Here is a 13,036-nt window from a genome sequence, read left to right on the forward strand (position 1 = left end):
ACGTCACTCTTTTTCCCTCAGCGTGCGTGGTAGCACTGACTCTCGGATAACCTTCGCGTGACCCAGCCAGGTGGGCTACTGGTGGGTCCGCTGACTGGAGGCTTCTCTCTTCTTGGCATCTTCACAATGCATCTTCATTCTTGGCACAGGCAGCCCCGAACCTCGTGAGGAGGCTGCTTATATGGGCCTCGGTGTGCCCGGGCCCCGCTCCGGTCACGCCTCCCTTCGAGAACCCTCTCGAAGCCTCCCTGCTGTCCACGTGCCCCCCAAGGTGCCCCCCGGGCCCCCGACCCCCACCGGGATCCGGTCACGTGTCCAGCCGGGGTCACAGAGAGTGCCACGGCCTCACACCACCCCCGTGGCCTCCCGAGTCCAGAACCAGCCCTGACGTCATCCCTGCCTCCAGCCGGGATGACGTCATGTGTGTGTGTAGACCCGCTTGGTAGTGACGCTCCCCCGCATGGTGACGTCACGCGTGTGCGTGTGTTTACACAGTAGTGACGCTACTGGTCACTACAGTAGTATCTACTGACTAGTAATTACTAACTCTATAGCAGTATCTACTGACTCGTAATATCTACTGACTGCATTAGTAGCTCCTGACTATACAGTAGTATCTACCAACTCTATAGTGGTATCTACCGACAACAATATCTCCTGACCTACAGTAGTATCTACTGACGATAGTATCTATAGATTGTACATTAGTATCTACTGACTCTACAGTAGTGTCTGTTAACTATAGTATATACGGATTGTACAGTAGGATCTACCGACTCCAGTATCTAGTGACTTGACAGTAGTAACTACTGACTACATTATCTCCTGACTCTACAGTAGTATCTACGTACTCTAAAGTAGTATCTACCGACTCTACAGTAGCATCTAATGACTATAGTAGTATCTACTGACTATAGTAGTAACTACTAACTCTATAGTAGTATCTGCTGACTATCGCAGTATCTGCTGACTAGCAATATCTACTGATTCTATACCAGGGGTGGCCAAACTTTTTCACTCGTGGGCCACAATGGGTTCTAAAATTTGACAGAGGGCCGGGCCAGGAACAGATGGATGGAGTGTTTGTGTGAACTAATATAATGATATGTAAAAATCATTACATGAAAGGATTTGGCCTTTAACAGGTAGCAAAGCATTTATTTGCAAGGCAATTTAACAAATTGCACGAACATGAACAATATAAAAACATGTAACGTGACTGATCAAACATCATGAAAACATCTGAGGCCTGCGCCCAAACCAATTACCTCACTTGAACTTCTTTATTATTTACATTAACAGGTTAGAGCAGCCACGCAGGCTGTGTGATGGAGATTTGGCTCCAACCTCACTGCAGCAACACAATCAGTTTCAGTGGGAACAGTGTTGTTGATCTCCCATTTTTGCCAGTGCATCCAAGTCTGGAGTTATTTTGGTTGTGGCAATTCTCAGGATAGATCTGAGGTGCTGATCCGTTAACTTTGATCTGTGACGGGCTTTGTTGGCGTTCATGACGCTGAATGTCTGCTCACACACATAAGTCGAGCCAAACAAAGTCAGTATCTTCTGTGCAGTCCTCCAGAGGTTTGGAAACGTGGCTCTGTTAAGTGAAGCATAAAAGTAATTCAGTTTAACAGAGTTGAACTACTCCTTTAGGACTGAGTCAGACTGAAGATCTATCAGTTCCAACTGCAGCTCCTGTGGTGCTGTTTCAGGGTCTTGTGACAGGGGACAGGACACCAGCTGAAGTGACTGTTCAATGTTTTCGAAATCAGAGAACCTATGGCAGAATTCTCCGTGCAGGTCCTCATGTGATTTGCTGTATTTTTTTGCGTTTCGTGGTGCCTCTTCCTGCATGGCAAGTGTGGGGAAATGAGCGAAAGATTTGTTCGCAATTTGTCCGGAGAACAAAGTGAGCTTGGATTTGAAGGCTTTCACATGTTTGGACATGTGAACAAACTGATCTTTCCCCTGCAGTTTCACATTCAGCTCATTCATGTGTGAAAATATGTCCACAGCAAACGCAAAGTCACTAAGCCAGTTCTTGTCGCTTAGCCCATGTCTGCGCTAGATACTACTGTACAATCTGTATATACTACTATAGAGTTAGTAGATACTACTGTAGAGTCAGTATATGCTACTGTAGGTCAGGAGATACTGTAGTCAGTAGATACTGCTATAGAGTCGGTAGATACTACTGTAGAGTCAGAAGCTACTACTGCAATCAGTAGATATTACGAGTCAGTAGATATGGGTAGGCCCATGTCAAGGACATGGGCCTACATTCACTGTTCCATCACTATATAGTCCAGAAAATGTCGCTTGGCTCTGGTGTTGTGTGGATGTACCAATGTTCGAACAGCATGTTAGTGATTACAAGCCCATGGGCTGCACATAAGTCTAGCAGCCTCCTACCATTACTATTGAGCTGTCCATGCCTTCGACTCATTCCAGCCCAGGTGCGTGTCATGACCATAGTCACCCAATAGAACGACTATCCCAAAGGGCCAATTTAGCTAGCACCTGGGACAGGAGGTTATAGAAGGTGACTCGGTTTTGTCTGCACCCCTCCATTGATAGTATAATGGTGTAAGCCACCATCACCATTCCTGACCACCTGTCAATGGGGAGGTGACCACACAACAGCCTGGTACTTGCAACTTCCCACACCTCGCCTTCCCATACCCCCTTAATGTTTTGTTTGGCAGTGTTCTTCCCCCGAATGGAGGACTGAAGGAAAGAGAACATCGTTCTCCATGTCGTCGAGGCCCAAACACACCTGGCAAGTCACCAGCTGCTGCATCAATCGCCTGGCTGGTGTGTCATCAAGCTGCTGCTTGAGAGACTGTGATGACTTCACATTCACCATAAAAGAAAATTCCTTACACCCCTGCCGTGTCACTGCCGACGCTAGCACGAGAGACCGCCTGCTACAGACTGAAATCCTTTGTTGCATTGTTTGCCTTAAACTTTGTGCACTGGTTAATTCACCTAAATTCTGAATTAAGCTGTCTACATCCTTTTTTGTTTTATGTAAGAGTATCAAGTATGATTTGGACTGACTAGTGCTCTGGTGAGTTTTAATAATGAAGAGATTTCTTTGTATTACCATGTGTTTCAAAACCATCTATTACATGTGGTTTACACCAGGGAGGCAGATACTTTTTAGAGGCAACACGTTGGTTTAACAATAAAGCCCTAAACACGAAGGGGTATATCTGCCCCATCACCAGCTACCCTAGGGAGGTATTTCCTCCGGGCTAGCTAACCCTCGCTCACACGGAGTGGCTATCTCGTACAGGCCCCCGGCTCGGGTCCGAGTCTTGTAGTCGGGCAGGTCTTCTCCAGCCAGCCGGACCCGTTCAGGGCTCCGGCTTATATTGCCCGTGGCGGGGCTTACTCCGCCCCTAGTGACACCCCCCTTCTCGAGCCTTCGAGAGGGTCCTGGTCCCGTGGTCCCCCAGCCCTCTCTTTGGGGCCCCTGAACCGGGTACCTCCGGTCACCAGGCCTCCGGGTTCACATGGAATGCCATGGCCCCCTGTGTACCCCTGCCCCATCCCTGGCACTCTCACCCCCTAACCTCCAGAGGCTGACACGTGGAGTGCAGTGCCATCCATCCTTGATCGGCAATCTCAGCCGGCCCCCGCTAGGGTCGGTACTGCATTCCCACTGCAGTGCTGTAGATGGTGTGAGCGGCTTGTGTCATGCCTCACTCAGGCCGGCTTCACACAACATGCAGTGACATCCCCGATGCCATCACCCCCCCCAGCACTCAGCCATCCCAGCTGATACTCGTGAACATAAGCTGACCCGTAATAGCAACATAACGACAACGCGTGCCTCAACAAGAACAATAACAAAAACGGTCCCGACGATAAATACCCCAGCCCACCTATACAAACGTACACTATATACATATATACATCGCGACCGGAAAAGGGCAGGAACATGGAGCAACAACACGGGATAGGACAAGAAAGCACGCCAAGCTCATGACCCCGCACCCCAACAATCCCACCACCCACACCGTGTATCACCCTGTGAAAATTCAATAAAGGCAACAATAATGGCCTGATGAGGGAGACCTGAATACTCTTAGGTTCTTTCACGTAGGTAAAAAAGGAAAATTACTGTATCGTGTGAAGAAAGCTATTCAAGACACGTGTTTTTATATAGGGTGCTGGGCAGGGAGGAGCCAATGAGTCGGGGGGGGGGGGGAACCATCTCGGTGCTTGTACACTGCATGTACGGTGCTTGTACACTGCATGTACGGTGCTTGTACACTGCATGTACGGTCCTTGTACACTGCATGTACGGTGCTTGTACACTGCATATACGGTGCTTGTACACTGCAAGTACGGTGCTTGTACACTGCAAGTACGGTGCTTGTACACTGCTTGTACACTGCATATACGGTGCTTGTACACTGCAAGTACGGTGCTTGTACACTGCAAGTACGGTGCTTGTACACTGCTTGTACACTGCATGTACGGTGTTTGTACACTGCATGTACGGTGCCTGGACGCTGAATGGCGAATGAAACACTTGTAAATAAGACTTTTTTCCTTAGTGATGGTGGTGTATAAGGCTGGATATGACTGTAAAATTACAAGAATCAATATGGATATGATTATGAGAGTATATCCATATTGATTCTTATAATTTTACAGTCATATCCAGCCTGATACACCACCATCACTAAGGAAAGTCTGATTTACAACAGTGTTTCATTCGCCATTCAGTGTCCAGGCACCGTACATGCAGTGTAAAAGTGTAGTGGGTTCGAATTAGGTGCACACACACAGCTTGGAGGCAACACTATTAAACGGTAAGTAATATAACACTGTACATGAGGTGGTGACCACCTTCCTCAACTCACTAACACTCTGGAACACGACACAGAGTGGACCAGGCTGGCAACGGGCTGCCTGGTCCAGGACGACGACCCGGGACTTGATGACCGATGATGTCGTCTTCACTTCGGATTTAAACAGCCCCGCTCTGCGTTCACACCCCGCTTATATCCGCTCCGGCGTGGCTGGCTCAGCCCAGGCCACGCCTCCCTTCCCAGGCCACGCCTCCCTTCACCCACCTCACGGGAAGGTCTGGGTCCCTCCACCACGTGACCCCCCAGGCACCCCCTTGGGGCCCCCAGCCCTCGTACGGGCCGACACAGTAGTGACGTCTTATGTCACTACACAAGCACCGTACTTTCAGTGTACAAGCACCGTACTTGCAGTGTACAAGCACCGAGATGGTTATCTCTCCCCCCGACTCATTGGCTCCTCCCTGCCCAGCACCCTATATAAAAAATACGTGTCTTGAATAGCTTTCTTCACACGCTACAGTAATTTTACTGGAGCAGTTACACCTGATGACGGAGGCTTGTGTTGCTTCCGAAACGTCGTGATTTAATTTATTTATTTTCATTTATTATTATTTTATTATTATTTTACCTACGTGACTTTACCGAAAGAACCTAAGAGTATGAATCCTTGCAGTCACGAAAGCTTCAAATCGAGACCTCAATAAATGGTGTGGGGGGTGGCGCATGTGACGGGGTCATGTGAACCGGAAAGTTTTGGACCGAGTCCTCGTGGTCGGTCCCCCGGGGGAAAACCCGGGTGTTCTGGAGTGGTCAAGTCTGCCCCGGGAGCCACCGGCTGGGCGGAGGAGCTCCCGGAGCCGGAGGAGCAGCAGACGATGGCACCTGGATGGGCGTAAATCGCGCGGCATCTGGGGATGAATTGACAGGCCTCTGCTGAAGATCCACCTCGGCAGGCACACTCCTCAACTCGCCAGCATTTTGGAGGTGAGATGGAATCGCGCAGAGCGACGAAGAGCTTGAGGCGTGATGGGTGGACAAACCAGCACCGGCGGGCCCACCGAATTTGTACACATTGCGAACGGACAATGCAAACGATCTCGACCGGCCCTCTCCAAGGTTTGAATCATTTTGGCGAAGTACCCACCGGGTCTTGAGGATAATGGAGCCATGCCCTGTCACCCAGAACCCACTCATAGCGCGAAACACGCCGATTCCACAGGCGCTCATTAGCCAATTGGCGCGAATTAGAATGCACCCTAGAAGCTTCGCGTGCTTCAGACAGCCTCTGAATGTTGAAGCGTGCCGCCTTGGAAATCTTGGATTTAGTGAGCGGAGGCGCTATGCGCAGTTGAATGTCAACAATCAAGCTGGGACTCGCTGACCTGGTGACTCAGCATTGAGGTGAGCATTTTGTGCAGGCGCTCAACCATACCATCCGTTTGGCGATGGTATGGGGACGTGCAAGTTTTCTTCATGACCAATAGTTCACACACCTCCCACAGTAATTTGGAGAAGTTCTTACCCTGGTCAGTCAATAAATGCTCAAGAGCACCCTTATCCATAACGTAACCATCCATGAAGGCGTCAGTGATAGCAGCCGCCGACTGGTTTGGGAGCGACCAGGCCATAGGCCAGCGTGAAAAATATTCCACCCCCACCAGTAAATATTTATTACCCCAGGGGGTAACAGGAAAGGGACCCAGAATGTCCAGTGCAATTAGTTAATTGATGCGTGAGATGCGAATCGACTGCAAGGGCGGACAACAGGGCCTGGCCGGCTGGTTCCGCCGCGCGCACTGTACACAACCCTTCAATAGGTCAGCCAGTTCAAGGACGACGTATTCTTATCACTCGATGAGCCGCGATGCCTTCACGGCCAGCTGATGGTTCATGCACTTTTATAATTAGTCTTCTTATGATTGGCTCGGGTTGATTCCATTGTGTGGGGGCGTTTGATTGTCCCCTTGATAAATTCTTGTGGGAGCAGACGCCGGGCGCGTCGTGGGTTTGTGAGTGTGGGGGATGGCGTATCATACGAACGGCTTCGGAAAAGTTCCCTCTCACTCGGGCGTGGCTGCAGTGAGCCGCCGGCTTTCTCTCTCCGCAGCTAGATGAGCGGCTACGGCACGATGTCCTTGAAGAGACTCGGTCGCTCGTGGCGCTCGGTGCGTCCGGTGGCGTCCGGTGCTCATTCGCTCGTGCGCTGGTGGCTGGCACCTTTGTGCTCTGAGCACTGGGCGACGCGGCTGTGCGCACTCTCTGGCTCCGGGTTCTCTGGCGATGAATGATGCTTTCGTTCGTTGCCTGGTCGACGTTGGGCGCTTTCGCTATTTTACGAGTGTTAACTGGAATCTTCGCCAGTCTCACTCGCACTGCAGCGGCTCGGTGTCGCGATACTTCTGTTGGCACAGAATTCTTGCTTGGTTTAGCATATCGCTACCCAGCGAGCCTCTCCATACTTGATGAGATGCGGAGTCTTCTTCTGCGTCGGTGGTGATGATCTGCATCGGTGGTGGTGATGATGTCCGTGGTGATGATTTCACGGTGCTTTTGCTGTGCGCTCACTTTCAAAAGTTGTGAATTGTATTCGCCACCTCTTAAACAACTGTGAAAGCTTAGTACACTACCACTTATCGCAATCCTTGACTTTTCGAATGTATCAACATATCAGGGGAAATGTAGCATAAAACTTTCAGCGATACTCTTGTCAGCTCATGCCGAACCCAGCTCTCCAAACACACATCGTCACTTCTCTCTGTGAGACATGACACCCATGGTTGGGGTCGGTGCTTGCTCCCTCGCGACGACACCGCAAGCCTGAGCAAGATTAGCAAAACTGACGATTTGTGAATCGTGTTCGTACTTAGAATTGTATAATCCCTCCCCTCTCTCTGTTCACAAAAGCCCAACTTTGCTTTGATGTCGCTTGCTGTGGGGAGGGGGAGTGGTATGTGTGTGCGTGTGTTTTATTGAGACATCTGTTAAATCTCCTTCCCCAAGCCATATTTTCATCCGTGGAACACAGATGCCTAACCTGCAATAAAACTCTTTGTGAGAGCCACTTCCTCTTGCTCTCCTTTGTACGGGGGGGGGGTGTCCTTTCATTATCTTTCATGGTTCATCTCCGGCTTTCTATTGCGAGCGTGTCAAGGCGGCTGCTCGCGAGGAGGGGGGGTCCGTTTGTGCTCCCAGCGACCCCGTGAGTGAGTATATGAAAAAAAAATGGCAGAATTATTCTTAATATGAATTTTGGAAAAAGGGTCATGAATCCAACACCCCGCACCTCCCCCACCGATGTGGGGGTAGGCCACGTCCAAACACACGCCGTTTTCTTGGACTTGCTAACAATGCAGTGCATACCACTGTGGTGGTAACTGCTTTAACTACAGCATTGCATCCCGACTGTGGTGGTTCCAGCTATCACTACAGCAGTATATAGCGACTTTGGTGGTTCCTGCTATCACTACATCAGTGCATACCGACTTGGTGGTACCTGATTTAACTACAGCAGTGCATACCGACTGTTGTGGTTCCAGCTATCACTACAGCAGTGCATACCGACTGTGGCACCTGCTATCACTGCAGCTGTGCATACCGACTGTAGTGAAACCAGCTATCACTACAGCAGTGCATACTGACTGGTGGTTCCTGCTATGGGGTGCCTGCTTTCACTACAGCAGTGCATACCGACTGTGGTGGTTCCTGCTATCACTACAGCAGTGCATACCGACTGTGGTGGTACCGGCTTTCACTACAGCTGTGCATACCAACTGTGGTAGTGCCTGTTATGACTACAGCAGTGCATACTGACTGTGGTGGTACCTGCTTTCACTATAGCAGTGTATGCCTACTGTGGTGGTTCCTGCTTTCACTACAGCAGTGCATAGCAACATTGGTGGTACCTGCTTTCACTACAGCAGTGCATACTGACTGTGGTGGAACCTGCTATCACTTCAGCAGTGCATACCGACTGTGGTGGTGCCTGCTTTCACTACAGCAGTGCATATCGACTGTGGTGGTACCTGCTATCACTACAGCAGTGCATACCGACTGTGGTGGTTCCTGCTATCACTACAGCAGTGCATACCGACTGTGGTGGTACCGGCTTTCACTATAGCTGTGCATACCAACTGTGGTAGTGCCTGTTATGACAACAGCAGTGCATACTGACTGTGGTGGTACCTGCTATGACTACAGCATTGCATACCGACTGTGGTGGTACCTGCTTTCACTATAGCAGTGTATACCTACTGTGGTGATACCTGCTATCACTACGGCAGTGCATACCGACTGGTGGTACCTGCTATCACTATAGCAGTGCATACTGACTGTGGTGGTACCTACTATCACTACAGCATTGCATCCTGACTGTGGTGGTTCCTGCTTTCACTACAGCAGTGCATATTGACTGTGGTGGTACCTGATATGACTACAGCATTGCATACGGACTTTAGTAGTACCTGCTTTAACTACAGCAGTGCATAACTGACTGTGGTGGTGCCTGCTATCACTACAGTAGTACATGCTGACTCTATAGCAGTATATATCGACTCGATAGCACAAACTACTAAATCTTGCTTTGAAGCTTTCGTGAATGCAGGAATCCATACTCTTTGGGTCTTTCGGTAAAGTCATGTATGGTAGAAAAATAATAGATCACGACGTTTCGAACGCAACATAAGCGTCCGTCAGGCGAAAATTGGGGAGAAACGACATGTCTCGGACCGTGTTCGCGAATACAAGGCAGATTTGAAACACGGCAGAACAATACCTCTGCCGTGGCTGATCACTGTTTTAACGCGGTGGGCTCACGTGATATTGTGTTTTCCGTGACCAAGGTACTCTGCAAACTTTCGGGCTACCATCAAAGATTTATCCATGAAGCCATCCAGAAATATAAACACAGACACAATTTCAACCGAGAATATGGGTACAAACTGAGCAATCATTGGAAGCACGTTATTAACCAGTTTAGTTCATAACTGGCTGTGATGTCCTCTTCCTGCCCGCCTATGTTAGCAGCTTCTCTCGGCTCTCTGAGTCACATTCACGAACACAGCTTTGGTCTCCCCCTGCTACCGTTTAGCTATGCCCCACCCCCTCTCCTCCTGCTTCCCCCCTCTCTCTCCCCCTGGCGCTCGCGCAGCTCCCTTCCCTATCTCTGTCACACCCCCATCTCTCTCCCCCTTACCTCACGCGCACCCCCCTGTCTTGCTCTGCCCCACCCCCACTCTCTCCTCCTGCCACCGATCCCTCTGTAAATTGCATCCCCACCCGCTCGCTCGTTATGGCAGCCCCCCCTCGGATTAGCTGACGCTTGCTAGCCTTCTGTTTGCTAGCCTTACATTTACTTATATAACACCTTGCTTGTAGCAGCTTTCTCACCATTTTTCGCCTGATGACGGACGCTTGTGTTGCGTCTGAAACGTCGTGATGCATTATTTTTCTACCTAGATAACTTTACCGAAAGACCCAAAGAGTACAAACTACTAACTTGACAGTGCCGTCGTGAGGCCTCGTCCCGTGCCGAGCCCCCGTCCTCGCCTAGATTTCCCAGCCGGCCGAGGTGGCACCTTGGCAGGCTGAGGCTGGGCCGCTACCCTCGCCCTCCCCCACCATACCCCCGCCCGCTCTACAATAATAGTATCTAAGCGCTAACAGAACCCTGTGGGGTGGGCTGGTAGGACCAAACAATTGAATGGCTATAATAAAATGAAATGGCAAAAAATGGCCGCCAATAAGTGGATGCCCCGTGGCCCCGCCCTCCACCCGCGTAACCCCGCCCCGGCCACCCGTGGCCCCGCCCCATCTCGGTGTCCCCGCCCCCAGCTTGTTGCCCCGCCCCTTACCGCCGTAACCCCGCCCCAACCTCGCGTAGCCCCGCCCTCCACCTCGTGCCCACGCCCCCTGCCGCCGTTGCCCCGCCCAGCCCCGCCCCCTGCCGCTGTAGCCCCACCCAATACACCCTGAGCGGGGAAGAGATTCCCAGGCCTGGCTCGGCTGGAGAGCCGCCGACGAGGGGGGGGGGGGTAGGGAGTTGTTTTTAATGTAAAAGCTTTAAATGTAAATGTTTCTATTAAAAAAACATCAGGGAATGTAACATTGTTAAACATTAACTCCCTTTCACACACACGGGGGAACTATACGAAGGGAGAGCTTGAGGCCTAGGTCTAGGCTTTAGGCCTAGCTGTAGGCCTTAGGCCGCCGTGAGTTAATTGTTAATAAAAATGTTTTAATTATTTATGTAAAAGCTTTAAATGTAAATGTTGCTATTAAAAAAACATCAGGGAATGTAACATTGTAAAACATTAACTCCCTTTCACACACACGGGGGAACTATACGAAGGGAGAGCTTGAGGCCTAGGTCTAGGCTTTAGGCCTAGCTGTAGGCCTTAGTCCGCCGTGAGTTAATTGTTCATATAAATGTTTTAATTATTTATGTAAAAGCTTTAAATGTAAATGTTGCTATTAAAAAACATCAGGGAATGTAACATTGTTAAACATTAACTCCCTTTCACACACACGGGGGAACTATACGAAGGGAGAGCTTGAGGCCTAGGTCTAGGCTTTAGGCCTAGCTGTAGGCCTTAGGCCGCCGTGAGTTAATTGTTAATAAAAATGTTTTAATTATTTATGTAAAAGCTTTAAATGTAAATGTTGCTATTAAAAAACATCAGGGAATGTAACATTGTAAAACATTAACTCCCTTTCACACACACGGGGGATCTATACGAAGGGAGAGCTTGAGGCCTAGGTCTAGGCTTTAGGCCTAGCTGTAGGCCTTAGTCCGCCGTGAGTTAATTGTTAATAAAAAATGTTTTAATTATTTATGTAAAAGCTTTAAATGTAAATGTTGCTATTAAAAAACATCAGGGAATGTAACATTGTAAAACATTAACTCCCTTTCACACACACGGGGGATCTATACGAAGGGAGAGCTTGAGGCCTAGGTCTAGGCTTTAGGCCTAGCTGTAGGCCTTAGTCCGCCGTGAGTTAATTGTTCATATAAATGTTTTAATTATTTATGTAAAAGCTTTAAATGTAAATGTTGCTATTAAAAAACATCAGGGAATGTAACATTGTTAAACATTAACTCCCTTTCACACACACGGGGGAACTATACGAAGGGAGAGTTTGAGGCCTAGGTCTAGGCTTTAGGCCTAGCTGTAGGCCTTAGGCCGCCGTGAGTTAATTGTTAATATAAATGTTTTAATTATTTATGTAAAAGCTTTAAATGTAAATGTTTCTATTTAAAAACATCAGGGAATGTAACATTGTTAAACATAACTCCCTTTCACACACGCGGGGGTACGATACGAAGGGAGAGTTTCAGGCCTAGGTCTCGGTTTTTAAAGGGTCATGCCAAGTGTTTGCAGTAGGGGGCGATGTTGCTACACGGACGGACGGACGGACGATATAATCTATTGGTGTCTGGTCCACTTCGTTCCTACCAGTATAATATTAGTATCTACCGACCCTATAGTAGTAATTGCACACTGAAGTGGGGGGGGGGGGGGACACAACCCTTTGAATAATTTACCTCAGGGTTTTTTTTTGCATTTTTTACGCGAAATAAAATCCCCCCCCCCTCCCAACGAAGACGTATGTGTTGCTAGGCGCAACCCCCCCCCCCCCCCCCCGTCAGCTTTGACGCGCAAATGCATGCAGCGGCATAAGGAAATAAATACATAATACATAGCACTAAATTGTTAATTTAACTACTTGAAAGTTGACGGATGGGAAAATGTAATAGCGCTGGCTCACCATGGGGCTTATGGCGTGGTAACTGGCTACTTTTTTTAAACATAAACCCCACGGTTCGCGAGGCAAATCCTTCGCAGGTTTCGTCCACAGACAGAGAGACAAAAAATTAAGCTTATAGGTAAGACTTACCTGCACAAACGGAGAGGTAGACACATGCGTGAGCATTGTATGGACTGCGGGGCCGGCAAGCAACATGGCTCCCTATTGGCTGAAAGAGCACACCTACGAATAAGCTTAGGTGAGAGATCGGAAGGTGCGCCCAGCAAACGGGAGATGGGAAGTATGACGAGGAATGGGAGAAATTATTGGATGGAGTGAAACAGCGGACAAGGGAGAGGAGGAGATGATCGGGGAAGGCTTGGGGCGCTTTTGATGGTAGAAGTTGACATGCTCGCATGCTGCAGAATATAAAATCTTCTCACACCTTTTCTACAATCAACGTG

Source organism: Lampetra planeri, chromosome 27 (genome assembly GCF_965212315.1).
Source record: "Lampetra planeri chromosome 27, kcLamPlan1.2.h2, whole genome shotgun sequence".
In the NCBI taxonomy this organism is placed as follows: domain Eukaryota; kingdom Metazoa; phylum Chordata; class Hyperoartia; order Petromyzontiformes; family Petromyzontidae; genus Lampetra; species Lampetra planeri.